This window comes from Dendropsophus ebraccatus, chromosome 11, assembly GCF_027789765.1.
Source record: "Dendropsophus ebraccatus isolate aDenEbr1 chromosome 11, aDenEbr1.pat, whole genome shotgun sequence".
Taxonomy (NCBI): domain Eukaryota; kingdom Metazoa; phylum Chordata; class Amphibia; order Anura; family Hylidae; genus Dendropsophus; species Dendropsophus ebraccatus.
Genome location: NC_091464.1, coordinates 94263912 through 94291740, shown reverse-complemented (window position 1 = coordinate 94291740; position 27829 = coordinate 94263912). Strand labels below are relative to the sequence as shown.

Genomic DNA, 27829 nt, shown 5'->3' with positions numbered 1-27829 from the left:
AAAGCGTAGCATAGCAGCGGTGCACCTAGACACTACACCGGCTCGCCATTGTGTACCGGAGCTATAAATAGCAGTGGCGTCGGCCGTGTAAACCGTGGCACTGATCTCGCACGTTGCGGCGCTCTCTGAACAGATGGAGTTTGTTCAGCCTGTAACCAGACTCGCTGCGTACTGGAAGGGCCGAGGCGAGATCGCTTTTAATTACGGCCTAACGGCGAGCGATTGTTCAATCATCAAAGGTGCAGCGCAGATTTACTCCCAGCGTGGCGGTGGAAGCTGACCTACTGTACCTGCCGCCTCCCAGAGAGGCAGCCGCCCATACGGGCGCATTGTAATGGCAGCAGACGGAAGCGCCACAGATAAAGCTGCTTCATGTCTATACAGGGCGAGCCAAGTGTGAAATATATTCATTGGAATTTATGACAATGCGGCCGTCGCGGGAAGAAACGTCCGGGTTATGGACGGGAAAATGGCTCAGGATTTACTGTACATCCCGCAGAGAGAGACGAGGGCCAGGCGACACTTAAAGGGGAAGATGAAATTATAAAGCCTACACCATATTCATTTATGGCGTATGGGGTGCACTTTATTTGTAAGGGTGTTCTGCACCTGTTATACACAGTTTGACCTGTAGGAGCGCTATATTACATTTTTACACCATAACCACTAGGGGCATTATTCTGTTTTGCTATGCTTGTAATATTAGGTATCGGTGTTCTGCTGTTGTTACACATAGTTTGACCTGTAGGAGCGCTATATTACAGTCAGATAGGATGACCACTAGGGGCAGTATTTGCTATTGCACTACAAGTAGAGCTGTTCTGCACTTGTTATACATGGTTTGACCTATAGGAGTGCTATATTACATGAATGTACCACTAGGGGCACAGTCTTCTATCACTATAGCTGTTATCACTTGAACCGCTGATCTTCAGTTGTTATTCATGCTTTGACCTGTAGGAGCGCTATATTACATTTATATAGTATTAGCGGCAGCAATCTTTGTGGCTGTGGTATTTGTAGTTCTCTTCTGTATTTCTCACAGAAATCGTTTGACTAATTCGAGTAGTATATAACATTTATATCATCTGATCACTAGTTATTTTGGCTACAGCTGTATCATTTGTAGTGCTGTCATTTACTTGTGGAGCACTATATGCCACTAATATAGTTTGACCACTAGGGACGCTATTCTCTATTACCATAGCCATCTGTAGTCATCTCCAGTGCTCGTTTGGAGTTTTTATGCTCAGTTTGACCACTAGGGGCGCTATTCTCTAATACCATAGCTATCTGTAGTGCTGTTTTGCAGTTGTTATACTCAGTTCGACCACTAGGGGCGCTATTCTCTAATACCATAGCCATTTGCATTTGTTATACTCAGTTTGACCACTAGGGGTGCTATATTCTAATAGCATAGCTATCTGTAGTGCTGTTTTGCAGTTGTTATACTCAGTTTTACCACTAGGGGCGCTATTCTCTAATACCGTAGCTATCTGTAGTGCTGTTTTGCAGTTGTCATACTCAGTTTTACCACTAGGGGCGCTATTTTCTAATACCATAGCCATCTGTAGTGCTGTTTTGCAGTTGTTATACTCAGTTTAACCACCAGGGGCGCTATTCTATAATACTTTAGCCATTTGCAGTTGTTATACTCAGTTTAACCTATAGGGGCACTATATTATATTAATATAGGGTCACCATTTAGGGGTGCTGTTCTATACCTCCTTGTTGTCCCATTATATATTTCTATAGTGTGGCCTCTTGGGGCGCTGTTCTCTTTTCCATATGGCTCCTTTATGGCCACAATGATACAGAAATAATCTCTATATCAGGCAGTAAAGCCTCCTATATTTGTGTTGCCATATTGTGCCGTATAGTGTCATTCCCTTTAATCAGGGACAATACCCGGACAGATGTAGCAGAGCTGACTATCTCATTGGACTGTTCATTTTGTGCCTTGTTAAGTCGATGGTTTTCCCGTAATCCAATGTAATACCAAAGATTACAAGTCCCAATATCCCCATTAGTTTTGCCACATAGCAAATTCAGCTAGGCAGCACCTGACACACTCCCCTCAGCTACATCCGTAATGACTTTGTGAGTGTGAATGCTAATAACCGTGCGCGGATTACGGAAAGATTCCTGAGTGTAAATAGGAGCGGGCGCTAAGCTGTGGCGTCTCGGTCATCAGAGGAGCGCGGCTGTCAATCACATGTATCCAGGGACACAGACATGATAACTAGGCAGACATCAAAACCAACATGTATATTAATCACTGTGCTCCAGATCTGCATAATAACCCTGATAACAGTCCGGGGGGGGGGGGGAGGGGGGGAGCAGCGCATCGTATTATAATGAATGTTATTATGCACAGCGCCGCGGCATCCTAGTGCACAGACAAAGGAAAAGATGATCAGCCATGTTCTGTGATCCAACCTTTATAAAAACGTCTGTATATGTGTACTGTTAAAGGGATTGTCTGTATATGTGTACAGTTAAAGGCTTGTCTGTATTTTGCTATAATGTTGGCTCCGCCAATGACAGGTCATCCCGCTGCTGAATCACTTCGATCAGTGGTCACCTTAAGCCGATAAGTATTCAAATTCCCAACAGTGACACCACAGGTGAAATGAGGTATTACACGCTGCCCAACAAAGCAGGGAGGGATTGTTAGATTGTAAGGGTCCTATGAGACAAAGTGATTTTTCATTTTCTGCGATTTTCTGTATTAGTTTAGGGGCTTGGGGGTCTGTATAAGTGTAAGGGTCTGGTCTGGGCTCTGTATTAGTTTAGGGGTCTGGTCTGGGGTCTGTATAAGTGTAAGGGTCTGGTCTGGGCTCTGTATTAGTTTAGGGGTCTGGTCTGGGGTTTGTATGAGTTTAGGGGTCCGGTCTGGGGTCTGTATTAGTTTAGGGGTCTGGGGTCTGTATTAGTTTAGGGGTCTGGTCAGGGCTCTGTAATAGTTTAGGCAGGGCCGGCTCCAGCTTTTTGTGGGCCCTTGGGCGACAGAGCCTCGGCGGGCCCCTTTGAGGAGCAAATCATGGAGATACAGGCGAGGAAAGATTTGCAGCAGAAGAAACATGCGGCTGCTGCATATCTTTCTCCTCCTGTATCTCCTGATCTCTGCAGTAGTCAGGACTCTGGAGGAGTCAGACCCAGTCACAGGATTATATATATATATATATCATGCTGGTGCTGCTAGTTCTCTAGTATACAGCTCTTTCTGTGTGTGTGTGTGTGTGTGTGTGTGTGTATATACATACACACACACAGAGCAGGAGCTGTATACTAGAGAACTAGCAGCACCAGCATTATATATATATATATATATATATATATATATATATATATTTATAATATGAACATGGTGAGACCTCTAGTTCTCCTATATACAGGCCCTGCAGTGATATACAGTGTGTGTGTATATATATATATATATATATACACACACACACACACACACACACACACACACACTGTATATCACTGCAGGGCCTGAATATAGGAGAACTAGAGGTCTCACCATGTTCATATGATAGATAGGAGATAGGGAAATAGATAGATAGATAGATAGATAGATAGATAGATAGATAGATAGATAGATACAGATATCTAGTTGTTTTGTGTATAGAGGTCCTGCTGTAATATATCTATATCTATTACTGCAGGATATATATATATTACAGCAGGACCTCTATACACAAAACAAGTAGAAGAACCAGCACATACAGGACACTTAGTTTGCAGAGCCTACCTGCTGCCCTCTATCAGGTCATGTGTCCAATCACATGACCCGTGACATCATCAAAGGTCCTTCAGACTCAAAGGTCCTCTTTCCTACTCGGCTGTAGGGAAGATTTGTGATGGAAGACAGGTGCTCGGGGGCCCCAGTATGGATCGGCGGGCCCCTAACTGTCACATGCGGCCTCTAGGGGCCCAGTCCCCTTTGTTACTACACTTTTTTTTCTTTTTTACTAACAAAAAAAATGTAGTAACAAACGGGAGTGGGCCCCTAGAGGAGCTGGGGGCCCCGGCATTTGCCCTACTTAGCCGGGTGCTGACGCCGGCCCTGAGTTTAGGGGTCTAGTCTGGGGTCTGTATTAGTTTAGGGGTCTTGTCTGGGGTCTGTATTAGTTTAGGGGTCTTGTCTGGGGTCTGTATAAGTTTAGGTGTCTGGTCTGGGGTCTGTATTAGTTTAGGGGTCTGGTCTGGGGTCTGTATAAGTTTAGGTGTCTGGTCTGGGGTCTGTATTAGTTTAGGTGTCTGGTCTGGGGTCTGTATTAGTTTAGGGGTCTGGTCTGGGGTCTGTATTAGATTAGGGGTTTGGTCTGGGGTCTGTATTAGTTTAGGGGTCTGGTCTGGGGTTTGTATTAGTTTAGGGGTCTGGTCTGGTGTCTGTATTAGTTTAGGGGTCTGGTCTGGGGTCTGTATTAGATTAGGTGTCTGGTCTGGGGTCTGTATTAGTTTAGGGGTCTGGTCTGGGGTTTGTATTAGTTTAGGAGTCCGGTCTGGGGTCTGTATTAGTTTAGGGGTCTGGTCAGGGCTCTGTAATAGTTTAGGGGTCTAGTCTGGGGTCTGTATTAGTTTAGGGGTCTTGTCTGGGGTCTGTATAAGTTTAGGGGTCTGGTCTGGGCTCTGTATTAGTTTAGGGGTCTGGTCTGGGGTCTGTATAAGTTTAGGTGTCTGGTCTGGGGTCTGTATAAGTTTAGGTGTCTGGTCTGGGGTCTGTATTAGTTTAGGGGTCTGGTCTGGGGTCTGTATTAGATTAGGGGTTTGGTCTGGGGTCTGTATTAGTTTAGGGGTCTGGTCTGGGCTCTGTATTAGTTTAGGGGTCTGGGATCTGTATAAGTTTAGGGGTCTGGTCTGGGGTTTGTATGAGTTTAGGGGTCCGGTCTGGGGTCTGTATTAGTTTAGGGGTCTGGTCAGGGCTCTGTAATAGTTTAGGGGTCTAGTCTGGGGTCTGTATTAGTTTAGGGGTCTTGTCTGGGGTCTGTATTAGTTTAGGGGTCTGGTCTGGGGTCTGTATTAGTTTAGGGGTCTGGTCTGGGGTTTGTATTAGTTTAGGGGTCTGGTCTGGGGTTTGTATTAGTTTAGGGGTCCGGTCTGGGGTCTGTATTAGTTTAGGGGTCTGGTCAGGGCTCTGTATTAGTTTAGGGGTCTGGTCAGGGCTCTGTAATAGTTTAGGGGTCTAGTCTGGGGTCTGTATTAGTTTAGGGGTCTTGTCTGGGGTCTGTATTAGTTTAGGGGTCTGGTCTGGGCTCTGTATTAGTTTAGGGGTCTGGTCTGGGGTCTGTATTAGTTTAGGGGTCTGGTCTGGGCTCTGTATTAGTTTAGGTGTCTGGTCTGGGGTCTGTATAAGTTTAGGTGTCTGGTCTGGGGTCTGTATTAGTTTAGGGGTCTGGTCTGGGGTCTGTATTAGATTAGGGGTTTGGTCTGGGGTCTGTATTAGTTTAGGGGTCTGGTCTGGGCTCTGTATTAGTTTAGGGGTCTGGGATCTGTATAAGTTTAGGGGTCTGGTCTGGGGTCTGTATTAGATTAGGGGTCTGGTCTGGGGTCTGTATTAGTTTAGGGGTCTGGTCTGGGGTCTGTATAAGTTTAGGGGTCTGGTCTGGGCTCTGTATTAGTTTAGGAGTCTGGTCTAAGGTCTGTATTAGTTTAGGGGTCTAGTCTGGGGTCAGTATTAGTTTAGGGGTCTGTATTAGTTTAGGGGTCTGGTCTGGGCTCTGTATTAGTTTAGGGGTCTGGTCTGGGCTCTGTATTAGTTTAGGGGTCTGGGATCTGTATAAGTTTAGGGGTCTGGTCTGGGGTCTGTATTAGATTAGGGGTCTGGTCTGGGGTCTGTATTAGTTTAGGGGTCTGGTCTGGGGTCTGTATAAGTTTAGGGGTCTGGTCTGGGCTCTGTATTAGTTTAGGAGTCTGGTCTAAGGTCTGTATTAGTTTAGGGGTCTAGTCTGGGGTCAGTATTAGTTTAGGGGTCTAGTCTGGGGTCTGTATTAGTTTAGGGGTCTAGTCTGGGGTCTGTATAACTTTAGGGGTCTGGTCTGGGGTCTGTATTAGTTTAGGGGTCTGGTCTGGGTTTTTGTATTAGTTTAGAGGTTTGGTCTGGGGTCTGTATTAATTTAGAGATATGAATCCATCTGGTGTCTGAACCGGCACACACAGCGGTCTCTCTATTAGTTTTCGGTGTGTGTGTGGGGGGGTCATATACAGCACTTATGGTTATAGCACAGGTTGCGGTATTTTGGGGGTGTGGCCTGTATATATCTATATAAACACACAGGATATTTACATGAATTATGGCTTTAGATCTCTGTATCAGTGGAGCGTCTATGACCTCTATCTAATAGGGGATTAATCGGGGGAGGATTTCGGACCCCAGAACCACATGGTGCTTAAAGGATGAGATTGATGGAAAGTCATTGTAAAGTCATCCATGCAACGAGCAGCTGGTAGATCCGGAACATTTCCAATGGTCGTCATCCGGAAGATGGGAGAGCGCGGTTCCTGTCCTGAGGGCGCCACCAGCTCAATCATATGACTGTCATCCGTCTGTAAGAAATCAATAGTAATTACACAGATATTAATTAAAGAGACGCGGATGGACATGTGACCGGAATGGCCGCATATGTCGCTCATGTCGGTGTGAAAGTGTTTATAGATCTGCTCGGCGCTTCATTACTGATCACCGATTGCGCCCACAGTGTAAATGTCAAACCTGCAAATTAATTTTTGCACACAGCTGGAGGATTATTTATTCCCCTGCCCTGACATTGGCCTCCGCACTTATATAACCTCCCTTACACCAGATATATATATATATATATATATATATATGTATATATATGCTATCACTTTGCTGGGCAGGTGAGAGTGCTTCTTTAATGGCGTTTTACAGAATTAGGAAAACACAATTTCCTTCATCTAGAAACAGCGCCACACTTGTCCAAAGGTTGTGTGTGGTATTACAGCTCAGCTCCATTAAACTAAAGCACTGATGTTGTCATTTAGGTGCTCTCTCCATTGGTAGCGGTCTAAAAGTTTGTCAAAGTTTGTCATCAAGCTGCCCCTGAGTAAGATCTGCCATAGAGCTAGTGCCACCCCTGAGTAAGATCTGCCATTAAGCAAGTGCGACCCCTGAGTAAGATCTGCCATTGAGCTAGTGACACCCCTGAGTAAGATCTGCCATAGAGCTAGTGACAGCCCTGAGTAAGATCTGCCATTGAGCTAGTGCCACCCCTGAGTAAGATCTACCATTGAGCTAGTGCCACCCCTGAGTAAGATCTGCCATTGAGCTAGTGACACCCCTGAATAAGATCTGCCATTGAGCTAGTGACACCCCTGAGTAAGATCTGCCATTGAGCTAGTGCCACCCCTGAGCAAAATCTGCCATTGAGCTAGTGCCACCCCTGATTAAGATCTGCCATTAAGCAAGTGCCACCCCTGAGTAAGATCTGCCATTGAGCTAGTGCCACCCCTGAGTAAGATCTGCCATTGAGCTAGTGCCACCCCTGAGTAAGATCTGCCATTGAGCTAGTGCCACCCCTGAGTAAGATCTGCCATAGAGCTAGTGCCACCCCTGAGTAAGATCTGCCATTGAGCTAGTGCCACCCCTGAGTAAGATCTGCCATAGAGCTAGTGCCACCCCTGAGTAAGATCTGCCATCAGGAAAGTCCATGCCCATGAGCAATATCCACCCATCAGCTTGATCTACCCATGAACGAGTCTGACAGATTAACGTTTATGAACTGGTGTCAGAAAGTTATATAGGTTTGTAAATTACTTCTATATAAAAAGTTCAAGTCTTCCAGTACTTATCAGCTGATGTATGTCCTGCAGGAAGTGGTGTATTCTCTCCAGTCTGACACAGTGCTCTCTGCTGCCACATCTGTCCATGTCAGGAGAGGTTTTCTATGGGGATTTGCTGCTGCTCTGGACAGTTCCTGCCATGGACAGAGGTGGCAGCAGAGAGCACTGTGTCATACTGGAGAGAATACACCACTTCCTGCAGGACATACAGCAGCTGATAAGTACTGGAAGACTGGAAAGAATACATCACTTTCTGTAGGACATGAAGCAGCTGATAAGTACTGGAAGACTGGAAAGAATACATCACTTTCTGTAGGACATGAAGCAGCTGATGAGCACTGGGAGACTGGAGAATTTTAAATCGAAGTAATTTACAAATTTGTATAACTGTATCTGTATAACATTTAAAAGATTTTTCTTTTTTTCTTTCTTTTTTTTTTTTTTTTTTTACCTGGGATCCCTTTTAAGGAAGAGGGTCCAGCTTTTGGGGATAGGAAGAGACATCTATCTGAGGGACCAGCTGTTCATGGATGCCCATTGTCTTTATTAGTGGGTGTTTAAAGGGGTTCTCCAGTGTTAGAAAAACATGGCCACTTTCTTCCAGAGACAGCACGGCACATGGCTTTATAATTAAGCTCCATTCACTTCAATGGAAATAAGTTGCAAAGCCTGCACCCAAACTGGAGACAAGAGCGGCGCTGTCTCTGGAAGAAAGTGTCCATGTTTTTCTAACACTAGAGAACCCCTTAAATGTACTCTAGCAACAATACCTGACTATTAGTAGACCAGATTCATGGGTTACAGCAGCTGGTTGGTTGAAGCTAGAGTTGAGCGAACCTGCCGAGTTTCGGGATCGTATGACCCTGAACTCTTGGCTTCTGATTCCGCTGTCTGCCCGCTCTGTGGAGAGGGTGGATACAGCCGGAGGACCACCTGGAAAACTGGGATACCGCCATAGCCATAGGCTGTATCCCAGTTTTCCAGGCGTTCCTCCTGCTGTATCCACCCGCTGCACGGAGCGGCCAGACAGCGGGAATCAGAAGCCAAGAGTTCAGGTTCATACGATCCCGAACCTCGGCAGGTTCGCTCATCTCTAGTTGAAGCCTCACAGTGAACAATCCCTTTAACCCCAAGACTCTCATCCACCACTGATGACGGCCAATCACAAGCCTTGAGTCTCAGGAATTTTTTGCACTTTTTGTCGGAGCAGTTTGTGGAGCTGAGAGTCGGGTCTGTGTCCCCGGTCACAATGAGTTAATTTGCTTTAATAAACCCGAGGAGTCTGGATCAGTGAGGCATAGCGAGCATATTCTCCGGCTCACCTTCCATGTACAAAGTCAACACCAGCTCTCGTTCTCCGCTCACAGCTAATTGGCGCTGGAATTAACAGCTCTGTATCAGCATATTTAACAACAGCGTGAAACAATGTCATGTTGTCATCTGCTGCGTACGGGGGGGGGGGGGGGCTGCCGTCAGTGACGAGTACAGGGGGGTGAGGGGTATAAATATCACACTTATTATTATTATTATTATACACACTGTGGTGCGGCACTCGGCCAGGGATGGTGATTGTCATGACGCCAGTGCTAGTCCAGATGTTGGTACCTGTTTTATATGTTTGTACTGTTCCCCAAATGGTCGGTCACCTGCTGGGCTATGATTGGTCCCTTGTCAACAGCAGTTCTGAGTGGCAAACGGCCCACCCGGACTATGGTACTGCCACCCACATAGAGGGGAAAATAACCCAAGGTGTGTAGCGGCTGTGTATAGGTGCTGGTGCTGATGTAAGGAAGACTGAGTCCCAGTAGAATAAATAGAACAGCTTTACTGTCCAGTCCCTTGAGAATACAGAACACTTTGACAGTAGATAGTTTATCTTGATGCAGACTTTAGTGCTTCACTGGATCTGTGCTGAGAGATACTTGTGAGGGCTGAATACAAGAGAGGTAGTTGTAGCGGTGCTTGTATAGCTGAGAGTTTTAAGTAGAGAGGAGAGGAGTTAGTCAAGGGAGTCCCAACCCAAGGTAGTACTGTGCTCTTCCGGGACTTTAGAGAAGAATACTTAAAACTTGAGAGAGAGATACTTGTACCCTTGTTTGGACTGATATCTGACCACCTTCTGTCCTACAGTGTCGAGGTGCTTGTTCTACTAGGGTGATACAAGCCCTAGCTGTGGTTACCTGGGTGAAGCAAAGTGGCTGAGGGTGTCCCCGTGTCACTTGCACTGCGAAATAGAATACGTAGACCTTCTTTACGGTGGCTTTGTTCTATCCAGGCTAGTTCTTTTGTGTTGTAGGAGACTGCCCTGCACTTTGTAGAGTGTTTCTCGGTGTGGGCTGGGTTTATCTCCGTCTTGTCCTCCTGGTAGTGTCTAACACTGCATAGTGGAAGTAGAAAGACTGACTGGTACATACACGTGTGTACTGAACTCACTTCACACAATTGGACTTTCCCAGACAGGGGTCCTGGCAGAGCCAGGCCCTGGCCTAACTACAGCAGGTTTGCTTACTATGTGCGTCTTCCTCCTACGAGAATCTGAGTAAGACTGAAGCTACACTTCCTCCCACCAAGTGACTACTTCCTACAGGGTTATGTAAAGGACCCTGTGAGTGGGGGAAAGGAATGTGTGCAAAGAAGAGAAGGAAAGTGATAGGTTACAAAAGAGGAGTATCTCTATTGGTCAACAAAATACATAATGTAGAAGGAGCAGTAACCCTTTGTTCACTACAGCTGTGCAACAGATAAAAGCTTACATACAAGACACTGACATCTAGTGGTGAAATAATAAACTACCTTCATCACCACTTAGCTTGGAGAAAATAGGCTTTTGCGACAAGTGTGGCATACGAAACACCCGTAGTGGGACACCACACACACAGCATATAAAATCATGTCATATTATACATTCATTACGGATCCTGAGTTACATCCTGTATTATACTCCAGAGCTGCACTCACTATTCTTCTGGTGGTCACTGTGTATATTACATTACTGATCCTGTGCTAATTCGGAGTTATTGCTGACTGTTTCCCTTAGTCCTATTTAGCTGTATAGAGAGAACATATCCCTTACTGATCAGGACACTAGGACAGCTGGGTAATGATGCCAGTATAGTGGTTTCATAGCTAAATGTTGTTTTTGGTTTTGTCTTATTGTCTGCACTGGCGCTGGCCCCCCGGGCACTACCCTCAGATGCCGCCCAATACAGACTGATGGGAGATTGAATGGGGAGGCGAGCTGGACGGACAGTGCACACTCCAGCGCCACTCCAGACGATGACATAATGTGACACCTAGAACGTGATTTATACCGCAGGCGGAATAACGCTAAAGACAGCGGAAACGGAGAGAGGAATGAAAGAGAGAGAGGCTTTCTAGTGGTACACAGTTCTCTAAGATTGTATAACACAAGACAGGCTTAGATACACTAGCATAGCATACAGTACCAGGAATAAGATGCTGCAGAGTGGACAGTATCACACGTAGACAGAAAACTCCTGTATACAGACCCCAGACCCCACTGTATACAGACCCCAGACCCCACTGTATACAGACCCTAGACCCCACTGTATACAGACCCCAGACCCCTCTGTATACAGACCCCAGACCCCTCTGTATACAGACCCCAGACCCCTCTGTATACAGACCCAGACCAGACCCCTCTGTATACAGACCCAGACCAGACCCCTCTGTATGCAGACCCCAGACCCCTCTGTATGCAGACCCCAGACCCCACTGTATACAGACCCCAGACCAGGCCCCTCTGTATACAGACCCCAGACCAGACCCCTCTGTATACAGACCCCAGACCAGACCCCACTGTATACAGACCCCAGACCAGATCCCTCTGTATACAGACCCCAGACCCCACTGTATACAGACCCCAGACCCCATTGTATACAGACCCCAGACCAGACCCCACTGTATACAGACCCCAGACCAGACCCCACTGTATACAGACCCCAGACCAGACCCCTGTATACAGACCCCAGATCAGACCCCTCTGTATACAGATCCCAGACCAGATCCCTCTGTATACAGACCCCAGACCAGACCCCACTGTATACAGACCCCAGACCCAACTGTAAGTATGAGATATGTTGGCACGCATGAAAGACTTAGGGTACTATTAAACGGGCTGATGGGTGCCCGATAATATAACAGTAAACAAATGCCGATCTATTACACGGCCCGATAATCATTTAACATGGGCTGCATGGACATCGTTACTGATGTCCTTGCAGCCATTGCTAAACTGGCATACATAACCTATCCAGGCTGCAGGGCTCCTCTTGCTCCTCTTCTCCCCAGATCCCGCACGCTGCAGCTTTAGAGCGTCCTGTCCTAACTGACAGGCCGCTCAGCCAATCACTGGCCGCGGCGGTCTCAGCCTGTAATCACAGGCCCTCTGAAGCTGCAGCGCGCGGGACCCGGGGAGAAGAGGAGCAGGAGGAGCCCTGGACCATGGATAAGTAATGTATTTATTTTGTAAATCGTCAGCCGCCGGCCGCGCACTGCTATTACACGTAGCGGTGCGCGGTCGGTGGCCGACAATTATAGGTCAGAACCTATATCAACCATCAGCCGATGACAACGATCCTCGTGTTTATTACACAGAACGATAATCGGCCGGATAGGGCCGATTCGGCCGATTATCGTTCCGTGTAATAGTGCCCTTAGATACACCATGTTAGCAGGAAGTATCACAGGATAGGCTGAGATAAACTAGCGCACAATACAGTATCATCTAATGGGCTTAGATCCAGCTTCTCCACAGACAGTATCACACATGACCGGCTGAGATACAACCTAGGGTATGATTATATATACTTGTGCCCTGTATTACGGTAGTACCCAGGTTAGCCTCTGAAAATAAAGGGTTACATCTCCCAGCGCTCTCTGCCTATAGGGACGGCGCAGCATCTTCCCGCACATAGGACTTATCATTTCCATTTTGCTAACAAGGGTGAACAGAAGCTTACGCTCCAGTCCTGGCATGTACAAGAGATTTCACTAATCTCCTTACAGAACACATTAATCGCAGGATTAGATCCTATCATCCATGTAGCCCTTTCTACGCCGACTGTCCCACTTGTTTCACTGCTAGTGGGGACGTTCATTCAGAGGTCTCTGTAACCCCCCCCCCCCCCCCAAAGTACCTGTATATAGGGGGCAGTATTATAGTAGTTATATTCCTGTATATAGGAGCAGTATTATAGTAGTTATATTCCTGTATATAGGAGCAGTATTATAGTAGTTATATCCCTGTATATAGGAGTAGTATTAAAGTAGTTATATTCCTGTATATAGGAGCAGTATTATAGTAGCTATATTCTTGTATATAGGAGCAGTATTATAGTAGTTATATTCCTGTATATAGGAGCAGTATTATAGTAGTTATATTCCTGTATATAGGAGCAGTATTATAGTAGTTATATTCTTGTATATAGGAGCAGTATTATAGTAGTTATATTCCTGTATATAGGAGCAGTATTATAGTAGTTATATTCCTGTATATAGGAGCAGTATTATAGTAGTTATATCGCTGTATATAGGAGCAGTATTATAGTAGTATATTCTTGTATACAGGAGCAGTATTATAGTAGTATATTCCTGTATATAGGGGCAGTATTATAGTACTTATATTCCTGTATATAGGAGCAGTATTATAGTAGTTATATTCCTGTATATAGGAGCAGTATTATAGTAGTTATATCCCTGTATATAGGGAGCAGTATTATAGTAGTTATATCCCTGTATATAGGAGCAGTATTATAGTAGTTATATTCTTGTATATAGGAGCAGTATTATAGTAGTTATATTCCTGTATATAGGAGCAGTATTATAGTAGTTATATTCTTGTATATAGGAGCAGTATTATAGTAGTTATATTCCTGTATATAGGGAGCAGTATTATAGTAGTTATATCCCTGTATATAGGAGCAGTATTATAGTAGTTATATTCCTGTATATAGGGGCAGTATTATAGTAGCTATATTCTTGTATATAGGAGCAGTATTATAGTAGTTATATTCCTGTATATAGAAGCAGTATTATAGTAGTTATATTCCTGTATATAGGAGCAGTATTATAGTAGTTATATTCCTGTATATAGGAGCAGTATTATAGTAGTTATATCCCTGTATATAGGAGCAGTATTATAGTAGTTATATTCCTGTATATAGAAGCAGTATTATAGTAGTTATATTCCTGTATATAGGGAGCAGTATTATAGTAGTTATATCCCTGTATATAGGAGCAGTATTATAGTAGTTATATTCCTGTATATAGGAGCAGTATTATAGTAGTTATATCCCTGTATATAGGAGCAGTATTATAGTAGTGATATTCCTCTTTATAGGAGCAGTATTATAGTAGTTATATTCCTGTATATAGGAGCAGTATTATAGTAGTTATATTCCTGTATATAGGAGCAGTATTATAGTAGTTATATTCTTGTATATAGGGGCAGTATTATAGTAGTTATATTCTTGTATATAGGAGCAGTATTATAGTAGTTATATTCTTGTATATAGGGGGCGGTATTATAACAAATATATTAGATACCCTACTAAATACAGGTTAGTGATATAATTTGTGTATCAGTATGCTGTAATGGGTGTATCACTTAGTAAATAGATGGATGGTCTGAGTCCTCTCTTGTATATAATCCTCTGTACAGATAATACATGATGGGTCACATTTCACCTCCTCTGTATTCTCTCTGTGTGTATTGTGGATATACTGTAGGGTCGGCCTCCTATTATTTAGAGGGGCTTTATTATTTTAGTCTGGCTCTCCCCTCCCCCTCCGGTGTAATTTCAGGCTGACATCTTCTCCTGTTAGATGACATCAGTATTAATAATAGAAGATTGAAGGCGACATTAATGTTAATTAAATTCTCCAGTAAAATGGCTGACACCGGCGCTCGGAGAGCCACTTAATAAAGAGAATTTGACTGGTTTAATGGATTCTCTTTAACCCTTGCCCTCCCCCGTGGGGTTTCAGCACTAATGCTATATACAGTAATAATGTTGTGTTATACTGAACGAGGCTTCAGCACATGTCTGATATCCAGCCAAATGAGTTAAGGACTTATCCCATATCCGGGAGGGTGTGTGTGTGTGTGTGGGGGGGGGGTCAAAGTGTAAGAAAAGGGTAAAAGAATGGACAAAACCAGCGCTGGAGCCATGTATAGACATTGTGCCGCACCAATCGAAATACGCGCACAATACACAACTTTTTCTTGTTTCTGGTAAATTTCAGGGCTGAGTTATCAACCACTGATAAGTGTAGGAAATTTGTGGACTGTCTAGTCTAAGTTTACACTGTCTAAGAATTAGGGTCCTTTCTGACAAACCATTGCACTTTTAAAACCTTTAGCAATTCACTTGCAGTACCATCTCCTACCACTATGAGCAGCCAAACTTTCTAATAGAAACCAATGCAACAGCGCCCCTAGCTGATCTTATCAGAAATGTATCACGTTTTCATACAGAAATAACTCAGCCCCTCCAGTATAACGTCAGTCACAGACAGTACATCTCTGCTATCCCTTTAAATAGGGCAGGGCCGTTTGTAGTGCGGATAAACAAGCATCAAACATCTCTTTAGGCCTTTGCGATATTCAGCAGAAACAGCAAGAACATGTAGACCTGTGTCGATAATAAATGGCTCCTCCGCTTTAACGTGACGCCCTGATTCATTGGGGCTTTAATCAGAGGGAAACAATGGCCGCGCCGCAGAGTCTTCATTTCTGAATTTGCTTTTTTTTTTGCATTGAATCTTTTCGGTAAATGAAGCTACACGTGTTCACAACGCATAGCAAAACTTTATAAATAAAGGGGCACTCCAGCCAAAAATGTTTTCTTTCAAACCAATTGGTTGTAGAAATTTATTTACTTCTATTTAAAAATCTCAAACCTTCCAGTACTTATCAGCTGCTGTATGTCCTACAGGAAATGGTGTGGAGTTCTCCTTTAAGAGGTTGTTCACTATTAACATCCAGCTATATGTTTGTCTATCTTAAGAAGGCCTCTTTTTGTTGTGGTTGTAAAGGAGGCTATGCTAATAGAGATGATGGATTATTCACAGTTGACAAGGAGCCATTTTCGGAGGGGCGTGCTGACTTTTGCAACTGGCTCCGAAGACTCCCTATAATACGTATAACTCAAATCTTGCAGGGAAGGAAACGATGATCATAGGAAAATCGATGTTCTCAGCCAAAACAAATCCTTTTACTTCTCTCCGTGAGATGGAAATGTCTTGTACTCGACAACCCGGAGTGAGAAACCTGATTTCTGATGAATAATGTATGTGACTTGTAAGATTTCCAGACAGTATTCATATTTAATCACATATGAAAATTTAAGCAGCGACTCCGGCTCAGACCCTACTATACAGCGTCATAGCGTGTTTACTCACAGATGGCGCAGTCCAGGGCCGTGGTTGGGACGTTACCGTACCCCTAGTAACATTCTTATTTTAGGTTTCCGGTGAAGTCGCACCTGAAGGTGTAACAGGCTGATGTATGTGTGAGGGGGGGCGGTGAGGCAGACGCTATAAGCGGAACAACAGCCAAGAATAGCTCCCGCAGGTTACGTGCTACCTGGAATAATTAAAGTGCCCCCCCCCCCCCCCCCCCCCCCTTTAAGGGTCCGGTAACATGAGCTTTAGTTTTTCTGTGGTTGTTTTGGCTGTGTGGTTGTTTTGGCTTTCTGGTTGTTTTGGCTCTTTGGTTGTTTTGGCTTTGTGGTTGTTTTGGCTTTGTGGTTGTTTTGGCTTTCTGGTTGTTTTGGCTCTTTGGTTGTTTTGGCTCTTTGGTTGTTTTGACTCTTTGGTTGTTTTGGCTCTTTGGTTGTTTTGACTCTTTGGTTGTTTTGGCTTTGTGGTTGTTTTAACTCTTTGGTTGTTTTGGCTTTTTGGTTGTTTGGGCTTTTTGGTTGTTTTGGCTGTGTCGTTGTTTTGGCTTTTTGGTTGTTTGGGCTTTTGGTTGTTTTGGCTCTGCTGCTCTGTACAGTTCCTGACATGGACAGAGGTGGCAACAGAAAGCACTGTGACAGAGTGGAGAGAATACACCACTTCCTGCAGGACATACAGCAGCTGATAAGTACTGAAAGACTGGAGAAGTAAATAGAAGTAAAATACAATTCTATATAACTTTCTGACACCAGTTGGTTTGAAGGAAATATTTTTGGCCGGAGTACCCCTTTAAATCTTTGCTAAACAACTGAGGTCCTAGGGCATTCCCAGACCATGTTGACCATGCATTGCCTTATAGGTGGAGTTGCCCTTTAATTGTAAATAATTTTGTACATTTTTTGGACAGGATTGTGTCGGGTTTCTTCTCCGCCTGTGATTATTTCCATGGTGTATAATAATAGACTGTCACACACGGATGCTTATAGTAACGAGAGCCCCTCCATCTGAGGAGTTCACCAACACATATGGAATAGTCCTCGTAATTATGACGATTTTCTGGACGCGGTCCGGAAGCCACTACAAAGCTGTCCGGCTTCCTACTCAATAGACCGTGCTGGGTAATGAGCGCCATTCTTACAGGGCTCCATTGTGGATGGCAGCCTGGGCACGGCGCCAACCTGGGGTCTTGCAGGATTCTGGGAGGGTTTTCTGTAGAGCTCTCATCCTCCGTCATCACTCCTGCCACTTCTTATTTACAGCCACCACCTGCAAAGGGTTTATTTCCTTCTTGAGAGATAAAACTTTAATTGCAATCATTTAGAAATTAGCATCAGCTTTTTTTTTTTTTTTTTTTACTGTTAGAGGCCTATAATCAGCAATCACCAGGCTGCCGCCACCACCGCCCTGCGCAGCTCCGCACCTCTCACTGGAGATTACAATACATCTTGGTGCAGGCCTGTTTGTGAGATATCGCATTTGCATAAGTATTCACACCCTTTACATCTTCCGCTTTCTTGGCTATGATGCTATAAGGGTTGCATGCTTGTAATGTTCTCCGCAGATCCTTTCTAGTGGAAAGGAGGCATTGATGCAGCTATCAGACGGCAAACGGAAATCTTAAAGGGGTATTCTGCTCAAACATCACTATTTCATATGTTGCTGCCCATAATGAGACTAACAATTCCTTCCACACTTGTTATTATCTATTCAGTCTTATTCCCTCAGTTATGAGCTGCTGCTTTCTGCTGAAGACAGAAAAATCTGTGTGAGCTTTTCTCTCCATCTCCCTCTCCTCCCCCCTCCCTTCTAAGACAGGAGGAGAGGAAGACAGAGAGAAAAGCTCACACAGATTTTTCTGTCTTCAGCAGAAAGCAGCAGCTGAGAACTGGGAGAAGGAGACTAAATAGATAATAACAATAAAAAGTCATGTTTGAGTGGAATACCCCTTTAAGCTGGTGAAACCCTTAATCCAATGTGTATGGGGGCCTCCTAACTCTTCCTCCTTATTCTGGAGGAGAATAGGATCGGGCAGTTGGAATTTATCTGTCTGATGTTTTGTTCTTGAGGAGATCAGCTGCCACCAGAGGAGTCTTACAGCAGCTCCCATAGGATTGATCATGTCCCAATGAGTGTTTGGCCAGCAGCTATCTTATATGATCTCAGTTATACAGTAGACTGTGATTACCGATCCCTCACAAGACTCCATCTGTGGCGGGGACTTTTCCTGCATTCAGAAGCACATCCTCTTTAAGGGTATGTGCACACTTGAGTTATTTATACGGAAACTCCGTTGCGGAATTCTCAGCTCACGCCCGCTCGCGGACTGCGTCTCCACCCGTGTCATAGACTTCATTCTATGCACAGGCGGAATTTTTCATCCGTCCAAAGAATAATCAAGTTTATTCTTTGGACGGAGAGCGGAATCCGCCTGTGCATAGAATTGAGTCTATGAGTCTATGGAGTTTTAGGGGTCAGAATAGGGTCATTCAAAGAATTATATTTAAAAAAAAAAAAAGAAAAAAGAAAGATTTTAGTAAAGAGTAAAAACAATAAAAACTGTATATTGTCGTAATGGTCCTAAGCAACCAAGCCTGTTAGTTGTTTTGCACAGTGGATCGTCTATAAATCCCCACCACCCATTTGAAAAATTGCAATTTTTTTTTTACCCCAAATAACTTTTTTTTTTAAGTTTCAGTTTTTTTTTTTTTTATTATTTTTGTAAAAATAAGGGGGTCATTATAAAGTACAACTGTACCCTTAAGAACAAAGAAAGAGAGAGAGGAACCCCATATGGCCCCAATGATAGCAAAGTAAAGAAGACATAAGAAGGGGAAGTGGGAACAAGGAACATGGGGAAAATGAAATCTTTTTGGTCACTTTGGGGTTAAACAAAATTATCTTACATTTTTCATAAAGCTGAGACCCCACTATAACAGCAGTAAAACACCAGATAAAAGGTATGACTGTGAGATAACAAAGAGGAAACCAACGCAGCGATGAGCCGGTGGCGGCGGCAGGATCTCCGTGCGCACCCAGAGGATTCCGCACTCCGCTCTGTAGATATGGAAATGAATAGAAGACATAAAACCGAAACAAAGACCAAAGTTGTGGCTATGCGGAGTGCGGAGCGCACACAATCTGATCAAGATCTATCAAAATAAAAAAAATCCCAGCTCGACTTTATGTGCGAGACGGGAAACCTATTTACTGAATTTCTTCCAAGATAAAAACTTCATCCAGTCCTGCAATTAATGGCGGCGGATCGGACTCTGCTGTAAACAAACAAACAAAAACATAAATCAGGAGACTGCAGCTGAACTGAGCATGTGTGACCACCATAGTGGCAGGTCGTAACCAAGGGCAACAGGTTTTCACAACAAATCAGTCACACAGGGGATTAGTAAGTGTATATATCTCATAAACCGGACACTTCCACACACGCTTATAGTATGAAATCTATCTTACTTCTTATAATACATCAGTTTAGGCCTCTTTATCTTTGTGGGACAACCCCTTTAAGACATAATAGGGGGACATTGGCCACCGCCCAGTAGAAGCTTTGAATCGGGGAGACCACCCCAAGCTTGTTGTTTTTTTGTTTGTTTTTTTTATTACATATGTATATATATATATTTATTTATTTATCTATTTCCCAGTTTGTTCTGAATTGCTGTTTTTAGATTTTTTTTTGCTTTGTTTACTACAGAGTTTAATTAAGGAAAAAGCAAAAAAAGTAGTCACAGATACGCCTCTTTTCCTACTGTATCTTCACACTAATCTCATTTTGAGTACACTTTGTAGTATTAGAATAACAGTGTTCCTGTCACTGCAAAATATTTTTATAAACCTGCCTGGTTATATTAGACTAACCCTGGAGAGTGGTGACAGTCTCTCCATAGTGCACAGCTGTATATCAGTCTCTCCATAGTGCACAGCTGTATATCAGTCTCTCCATAGTGCACGGCTGTATATCAGTCTCTCCATAGTGCACAGCTGTATATCAGTCTCTCCATAGTGCACAGCTGTATATCAGTCTCTCCATGGTGCACAGCTGTATATCAGTCTCTCCATAGTGCACAGCTGTATATCAGTCTCTCCATAGTGCACAGCTGTATATCAGTCTCTCCATAGTGCACAGCTGTATATCAGTCTCTCCATAGTGAACAGCTGTATATCAGTCTCTCCATAGTGAACAGCTGTATATCAGTCTCTTACTGCCGTTCTCTACATGGCGCACAGCTGTATATCAGTCTCTCCATAGTGCACAGCTGTATATCAGTCTCTCCATAGTGAACAGCTGTATATCAGTCTCTCTATAGTGCACAGCTGTATATCAGTCTCTCCATGGTGCACAGCTGTATATCAGTCTTCTATGGCCGTTCTCTCCATGGTGCACAGCTGTATATCAGTCTCTCCATGGTGCACAGCTGTATATCAGTCTTCTGTGGCCGTTCTCTCCATGGTGCACGGCTGTATATCAGTCTCTCTATAGTGCACAGCTGTATATCAGTCTCTCCATGGTGCACAGCTGTATATCAGTCTTCTATGGCCGTTCTCTCCATGGTGCACAGCTGTATATCAGTCTCTTACTGCCGCTCTCTCCATGGTGCACAGCTGTATATCAGTCTCTTACTGTCGCTCTCTCCATGGTGCACAGCTGTATATCAGTCTCTTACTGCCGTTCTCTCCATGGTGCACAGCTGTATATCAGTCTCTTACTGCCGCTCTCTCCATGGTGCACAGCTGTATATCAGTCTCTTACTGTCGCTCTCTCCATGGTGCACAGCTGTATATCAGTCTCTTACTGTCGCTCTCTCCATGGTGCACAGCTGTATATCAGTCTCTCCATGGTGCACAGCTGTATATCAGTCTCTTACTGTCGCTCTCTCCATGGTGCACAGCTGTATATCAGTCTCTTACTGTCGCTCTCTCCATGGTGCACAGCTGTATATCAGTCTCTCCATGGTGCACAGCTGTATATCAGTCTCTTTCTAGCAGGGACAGGAATGGAGCTGTGTTGTTTGCCAGTAGTATATACAGTTACTCTCTCTCTTATATGACCGGTGACAGCACAGCACCTACTCCTCTCTGCTATGTCATGACATATTGCTGGTGAAGGTGCCCGCGACTGAGCAGGCTGACACTGTTATGATCATCATAAGTTCTGATCTTCTGCTGCTAAAGGGAGGTGAGAAGGGGGGGATGACATTTAGGAGGCAGCATAGTGAACAAAAAGTAATAGGAAAATAAGTTGCAGCTGTTCACATGATGGGAGGCCATAAATAATAGAAGAAAGCCTAGATTTACCTTTCAGGTAGAGTGTGAGCCCATTGAAAGAGGCAGATGTGTTCCTACAGGTCTACAGCCTTGGATTTCTTCCTATCTTCTGTGCATAGCACTAGCTAAGCCCCGCCCCTACTTTCTCTGTTGTAGAATCTAAATGAAAAAGGGAGATATGTCCCCGCGCAGACCATAAGTATAGAAGCTAATTTTATTGGTGTATATCCACAGGTAACGCGTTTCGAGAGCGCTGGGCTCTCTTTTTCAAACCTCCAGGATACTTAAAACATGGTACACATGGAGATATGGTAGCATCGCTCTGGACTTCCACGTTGGTGTAGGACCTTTGCACATGTGCACTCCAATCAGCACCAGCACTAATGTAAATATGATTGATGAGAGTGTCACACCCCTCTTATACACAGAGTCGGCTCATTAACCCTTTCTGTGCTGGGTGCCTGTGATGTCATCTGGTATACTGGGGGAGGGGGTTCTTCTATCCAGCTCTCTGTAGAGGGTCATGAAATGCCTGGCACCCCCTCAGGCCTGGTGCTGGATTCATGCAGCGAGTTCACTGGCCTCTCATGGACTCACAGAGTCGCTCATCAGATCCTGTTATCTTATTCATTCCGCTGCTGGGAAGGTGACAACCACAAAGACAGAGCGCGGTTGTTATGTGGGGAGAACTACCCTACCTTATATAATGCGGACTGATAGATTGTAACAGAACAGGGGAGAGGTGTGTGGTACCCGTGTGGTTACCTTATAGTGGGTTGTCGGGACTGGATGCAACTGTAACAAACCCTCATGTGGGATAAAGCATCAGGTCAGGAGCCTTCTCAGCTGTCTCCCAATCACAAGCGGAAAAATAACCCGCTCTATCTTACAGTGTGTACATAAAGTGTGCTGCCCCTAGTGGCCACTGCTATAAATAACATGCAATACAATGTGGTGTGTAAGTCACCTGTATGTATCACCTGGGCTTGTTACCTGTTTCCATGTTTGTATAGGGTCTGTATAACCAGGACTGGTTATAGGGGTACCAGTACCAGGGATGAGACAAATATTATGGTTAGATAGGTGAAGGTTCAGGGCAGGTGGCTTCACATAATCCGAGTTGGCACTTGGTACAGGTAGGAATCGTGATCCGGAGAACAGGCACAGGTCAGGATACATGGAGAATCAGCAGGATCACAGAAATGCACCTTGGCTTAGAATGCAGCAATGCAACAACGCTCAGGCAGGGGAGGGGCAGGTGGAGCTGGTTTGAATCGTTGCAGTTGGCTTTGGATGGGCAGACGGCAGCAGCAGCAGGCGGAGAAGTTACCTCTATAAATCCAGAGCATGTGTCCATTAAACAGAATAAACCTCCTTCAACCTTTAAGGAAATACAATTTATGTCCCAGACCACCAGGGCACATAAAGGGCATTGCTGTTCCTATGCAGGAGAGTGTGTGTCTGGGGGCGTCATGGAAGGTGAAGTACAGTACCCGATGACATGCTTTTTCAGTGTGCTATATTTCACAGCGCCTCCTTCTGCTTTCACACGCCCCGAACCACTAAATGTCACCTAATGTGAATGCGGAGTAAATATTTCATTTGCAGCAGCTTCTCCGTATTGCTCTGCTTGTACTACGCGTTCCAGGCGGTGCGATGTGTGAACGCAGGAGGTAACAACCTCGCCATATGAGACTCGGAAAGCCGTGGGCAGCGCTTGGCATCTTGTTTGCATTTTAACTAATGTGAATCACACAATATAAAAAAAACACCAAGGAAGCGAGTTTATTACTGTACATGTGAGGGGGCATTATGGGGCATCACCGAAACCCGGCACATTGAAGTCAAAGTAATGGAAAACGACAAGAAACCACCATAGCATAGCTCCTAGGAGGCGGCATGTGGCCATCTTGTCAGCCGGATACTTGGTGTAGAGTCTCATCGATGGTTTGGGCTTCAAAGTTGGGATAGAGGCCCCAACTAACTGGTTTGTCCAGTGGATTCTTACTTTTATGGTAGGAGATGGAGAGAGTGGACTGTATACGGGTGAGGGTGTAAGGTATACGGGTGAGGATGTACTGTGTACAGCTGGCAGTGTAGGACCTGTTGGCACCAGAGCTAATGGAAAGATCTATGTTGTCCATCTGTAGGTCCCGACTAGTGTTGAGCGGAGTTGCCAAACTGTTTGGGTTCAGCAACGTTCTCGGAACCAGGAGGCTCGGCATTTAACTCCCAGCTTCTAGAGAAATTAGACGGTGCCCAAAGGAGTCCTGGACAACATGGATACAGCCATAGGTCATAGGTCCTGTCTATGTTTTCCTGGCAGATCTAACATTTCCAGATGCCAGTAATGAAATGCTGAGCGTTCTGGTTTGGAAAAGAGTTTGACCACTCCGCTCACCAGTAATGCTGGCCGCTGCGTTTATGCCCATAGGCTACACTAGTTATTGGTTTTGTGAGTGAACTGAGGAGGGTCCGGGGTATCACCTGACCCCAGTCAGGATGGCTGAAAATGTCAAGTGGTAAAATAGATTCAAATTTTTACCAAATCAGGGCAGACTAGACGGAGCGGGAGGTCTTCAATGAATCACACAGTAATATCTGTAAACTTTCGGCAGGCAGGAGGACTCGTACATCCACGGCGAGAACATTTATGGTAGGTGAGCTCAGTCTTCGGAATATCCCCTGTAAAATGAATAGCAGCTTAGTCAGCAGGTTTGTGGCTGTAGATGGAACGTGGAGGTAAAAGTGTTGCGTCAGATTACCGTCCGGTGCCGTCCGAGGACAGCCGGCTCTTCTCTATGGACAAGTTATTGATGAAGAGGAAAACTGGAAACAATCAGGGAGATGTCAAACAGAAGACGGATGACTGTGGAGGACCCACAGCGAAGTCTCCGGAGGAGTGCGGCTCATGTGGTCACCAGGAGACGGCGTGTTACCAGTACTCCGCCCGGTGGATCCGGTGGAGCCGACACTCACTCCCCGTTCTCTCATCTTCTGTTACTGTTTGTTTCTAGAACCAAAATAATATTTGAAAATATTTGTAAAATTTTTCGAACAAAATTGATCCAGGAGCAACAAGGACCATGCAAAACCCAAACTGATGTTTTTGTATTTTTTTTTTAAATTTTTACATGTTTGGTCCCCTCCTAATGTCTAGGCCACGTGTTGGCAGCCTGCTCACGTCCATGTATCTGGTTCCCTTTGTTCTAGGAGGAGTTAAGTTGAGGTTTTTCTGGTGCTTTGGATTCCTTGGACCTGTACAGCTGGCACCTGCGGGGGCCTCGCCTGCCCTGTTCTCTGTGACAGGAGGTCGGCCAGATGGTTGTGGCTCTCATCCTGCTGTGAGAGGACACTTAGAAGCCAGCACAGGAACCTGGAGTAGGATATCTTGTCACAACTCGAGGCTACGAGCTTTCTGCACGTTCTACAATAATACCATGCAATGCAGCAACTCATAACTATTCTTAAAGGGCCAGTAACCTATTTACTTTTTTAGGTGATTTTTATGTTTTTAGGTCACTGTATGAATTTGTGGCATTTACGAGTCATAGTGTATATGGTGTACGCTCTGTTTGCAGTGTTAGGTGGCAGCGGCAGCACAGGATGCTTTATAGTAACATGAGGTGGTGTCTTGTGATTCCACTAGTTCCTTTAACATTCTTTATAATTTTCCTCCCATTTTTTTTAATGGAGTTTATATATTTGTTATAAAAAGTATTAAAGGGGTTGTTCACCAATTGTTTCTTTCTTTCAAATCAACTGGTGCCAGAAAGTGCCAGAGATTTGAGATTTACTTCTATTAAAAAATCTTCTGGTACCTATCAGCTGCTGTATGTCCTGCAGGAAGTAGAGTATTATCTCCAATCTGACACAGTGCTCTCTGCTGCCACCTCTGTCCATGTCAGGAACTCTGCAGACCAGGAGAGGTTTTCTATGGGGATTTGCTGCTGCTCTGGACAGTTCCTGACATGGACAGAGGTGGCAGCAGAGAGTACTGTGTCAGACTGAATACAATACAGCACTTCCTACAGGACATACAGCAGCTGATAAGTACTGAAAGACTGGATGTTTTTTAATAGAAGTAAATTACAAATCTCTGGCACTTTCTGGCACTAGTTAAAAATTTTGGTGAACAAACCATTTAATTTCTAAAGGTCTATAGTATCGGCCCAAAGGGTAATAAGAAGCCCCTGGGTGGAGGGTTGGCAGACGTTCCCTTCTTCCTCGTAGGTTGATTAATGTGAAATCTTGAATCCTGCCCGCTCTGCATTGGGGACAAGTTGGGACTTTTATAGATTGAATACGGTCATAGGACGTTCTATGTGCAATATGGCAGACATCCATAGTACACAGACATGTTTGTGCCCCTGCAAGGTGTGTAGAATTGGGGTGGTATCGCTCCTGGACCATTCCTAGGTTGTACAGCTGCAGCCCCTCAGTGTTGAATGGCGCCGCTCCCCTGCGAGGTGATAGTGCCGCTCCCCTGCGAGGTGATAGTGCCGCTCCCCTGCGAGGTGATAGTGCCGCTCCCCTGCGAGGTGATAGTGCCGCTCCCCTAGAGGAGATAGTGCCGCTCTCCTATAGGTGATAGTGCCGCTCCCCTGCGAGGTGATAGTGCCGCTCCCCTGCGAGGTGATAGTGCCGCTACCCTAGAGGTGATAGTGCCGCTCCCCTGCGAGGTGATAGTGCCGCTCCCCTGCGAGGTGATAGTGCCGCTCCCCTGCGAGGTGATAGTGCCGCTCCCCTGCGAGGTGATAGTGCCGCTCCCCTGCGAGGTGATAGTGCCGCTCCCCTGCGAGGTGATAGTGCCGCTCCCCTGCGAGGTGATAGTGCCGCTCCCCTGCGAGGTGATAGTGCCGCTCCCCTGCGAGGTGATAGTGCCGCTCCCCTGCGAGGTGATAGTGCCGCTACCCTAGAGGTGATAGTGCCGCTCTCCTATAGGTGATAGTGCCGCTCTCCTATAGGTGATAGTGCCGCTCCCCTAGAGGAGATGTGAGGGATCCTGAGCTGAAGACGCTTGAGGCCTAGTAGAGGCTGTGACTCCGGCCCTGTATTAGGGAGGTCCCCTCAGGGGACTGTAGATAGTTATGGACTATACTAGACCCGTTACTATGGTATTATCTTTAGGGTTAGGCCGCAGGACCCTCACCCACAAGCAGGAGGGGCCTGAGCTGCTATATAAGTGCTGACAAGGTGCCGCAGCAGACCCCCAGCGCCCCCCAGCCTCATACATCCTAGGGATTGGCTATAAATGTTATAGCCCCCCAGACCCTTGCAGTGTAACCTATAGCTCCCTCCTCCTGGCACCACATCTGGAGTAGTCCCATCCTCTTATACAGAGACCTCAGGGCCACCAGGGCCAGGTGTGACCGCAACCTCTGTGCTCCCTATAGCTCAGACACCTGACGGAACAGATGAGGGGGGTGACATACAGAACATGCGAGATAGAGGACCCTGCCCGACAGGCCACCAGTCTATAGGATAGAAGAGCATGAGGAGAATCCCGGTCTGTGGGGTAAGGCCCCTGTAGTCACGTTAGGGTTAAACAAAAAAACAACTAGTTTCCATACATCCTGGAATGAGTCTTTATAAATTTTGTGATTCTATTAATGTGAAGGTAAAAGATGACAGCGCATGTTAATAACAAACACGTAGCTGCTGAGTGCTGAGGTAGCAGAGTGCAATCAATGGCAGGCGTCAGCCGCACAGCCCTTCATTACTGTAATTAATGGCCGGGATCCTGCTGTGTCGTCGGGATCACTCCGGGAAGTGCTGACAGCTGACCCGACTATCTGCTATTGATCGCTGAAAGGGAAAGTCAATAGGGGCCAAGTCCTGCAAGACGGAGAAGAAATGCCGGATAGAGATCCATATGTCCTCAGCTGCTTCATATATAGTACCAGTCACTGCGGGGGAGAGGGATAAAGAACAGGAATATCATTATCTATCTATCTATCTATCTATCTATCTATCTATCTATCTATCTATCTCCTATCTATCTATCTATCTATCTATCTATCTCCTATCTATCTATCTATCTATCTATCTATCTCCTATCTATCTCCTATCTATCTATCTATCTATCTATCTATCTCCTATCTATCTATCTATCTATCTATCTCCTATCTATCTATCTCCTATCTATCTATCTCCTATCTATCTATCTCCTATCTATCTATCTATCTATCTATCTATCTATCTATCTATCTCCTATCTATCTATCTATCTATCTATCTATCTATCTATCTATCTTCCCAGTAATAATGGGTGCAGGCTTGTCTAGTTCTGCCATCAGAATCTACATAGTTAAATCCAACAA

At 45.0% G+C, this 27829-nt stretch overlaps 1 protein-coding gene and 2 long non-coding RNA genes across 4 annotated transcripts in view; 2 read left to right on the top strand and 1 right to left on the bottom strand.

Annotated features, from left to right (window-relative positions):
• The window catches only part of LOC138768201 (uncharacterized), an 860246-nt gene that overhangs the window by 773083 nt on the left and 59334 nt on the right, over nt 1-27829 (top strand). The gene's annotated exons all lie outside the window — the stretch shown is intronic.
• Nucleotides 1-27829, top strand: part of IGSF11 (immunoglobulin superfamily member 11) — a 168830-nt gene that overhangs the window by 125495 nt on the left and 15506 nt on the right. The window lies entirely within an intron of this gene.
• Nucleotides 27082-27829, bottom strand: part of LOC138768202 (uncharacterized) — a 38052-nt gene continuing 37304 nt past the window's right edge. Inside the window, exon 2 of the long non-coding RNA XR_011358945.1 lies at nt 27082-27416. This is a non-coding gene — a long non-coding RNA (uncharacterized lncRNA). The remainder of the gene's footprint in view (nt 27417-27829) is intronic.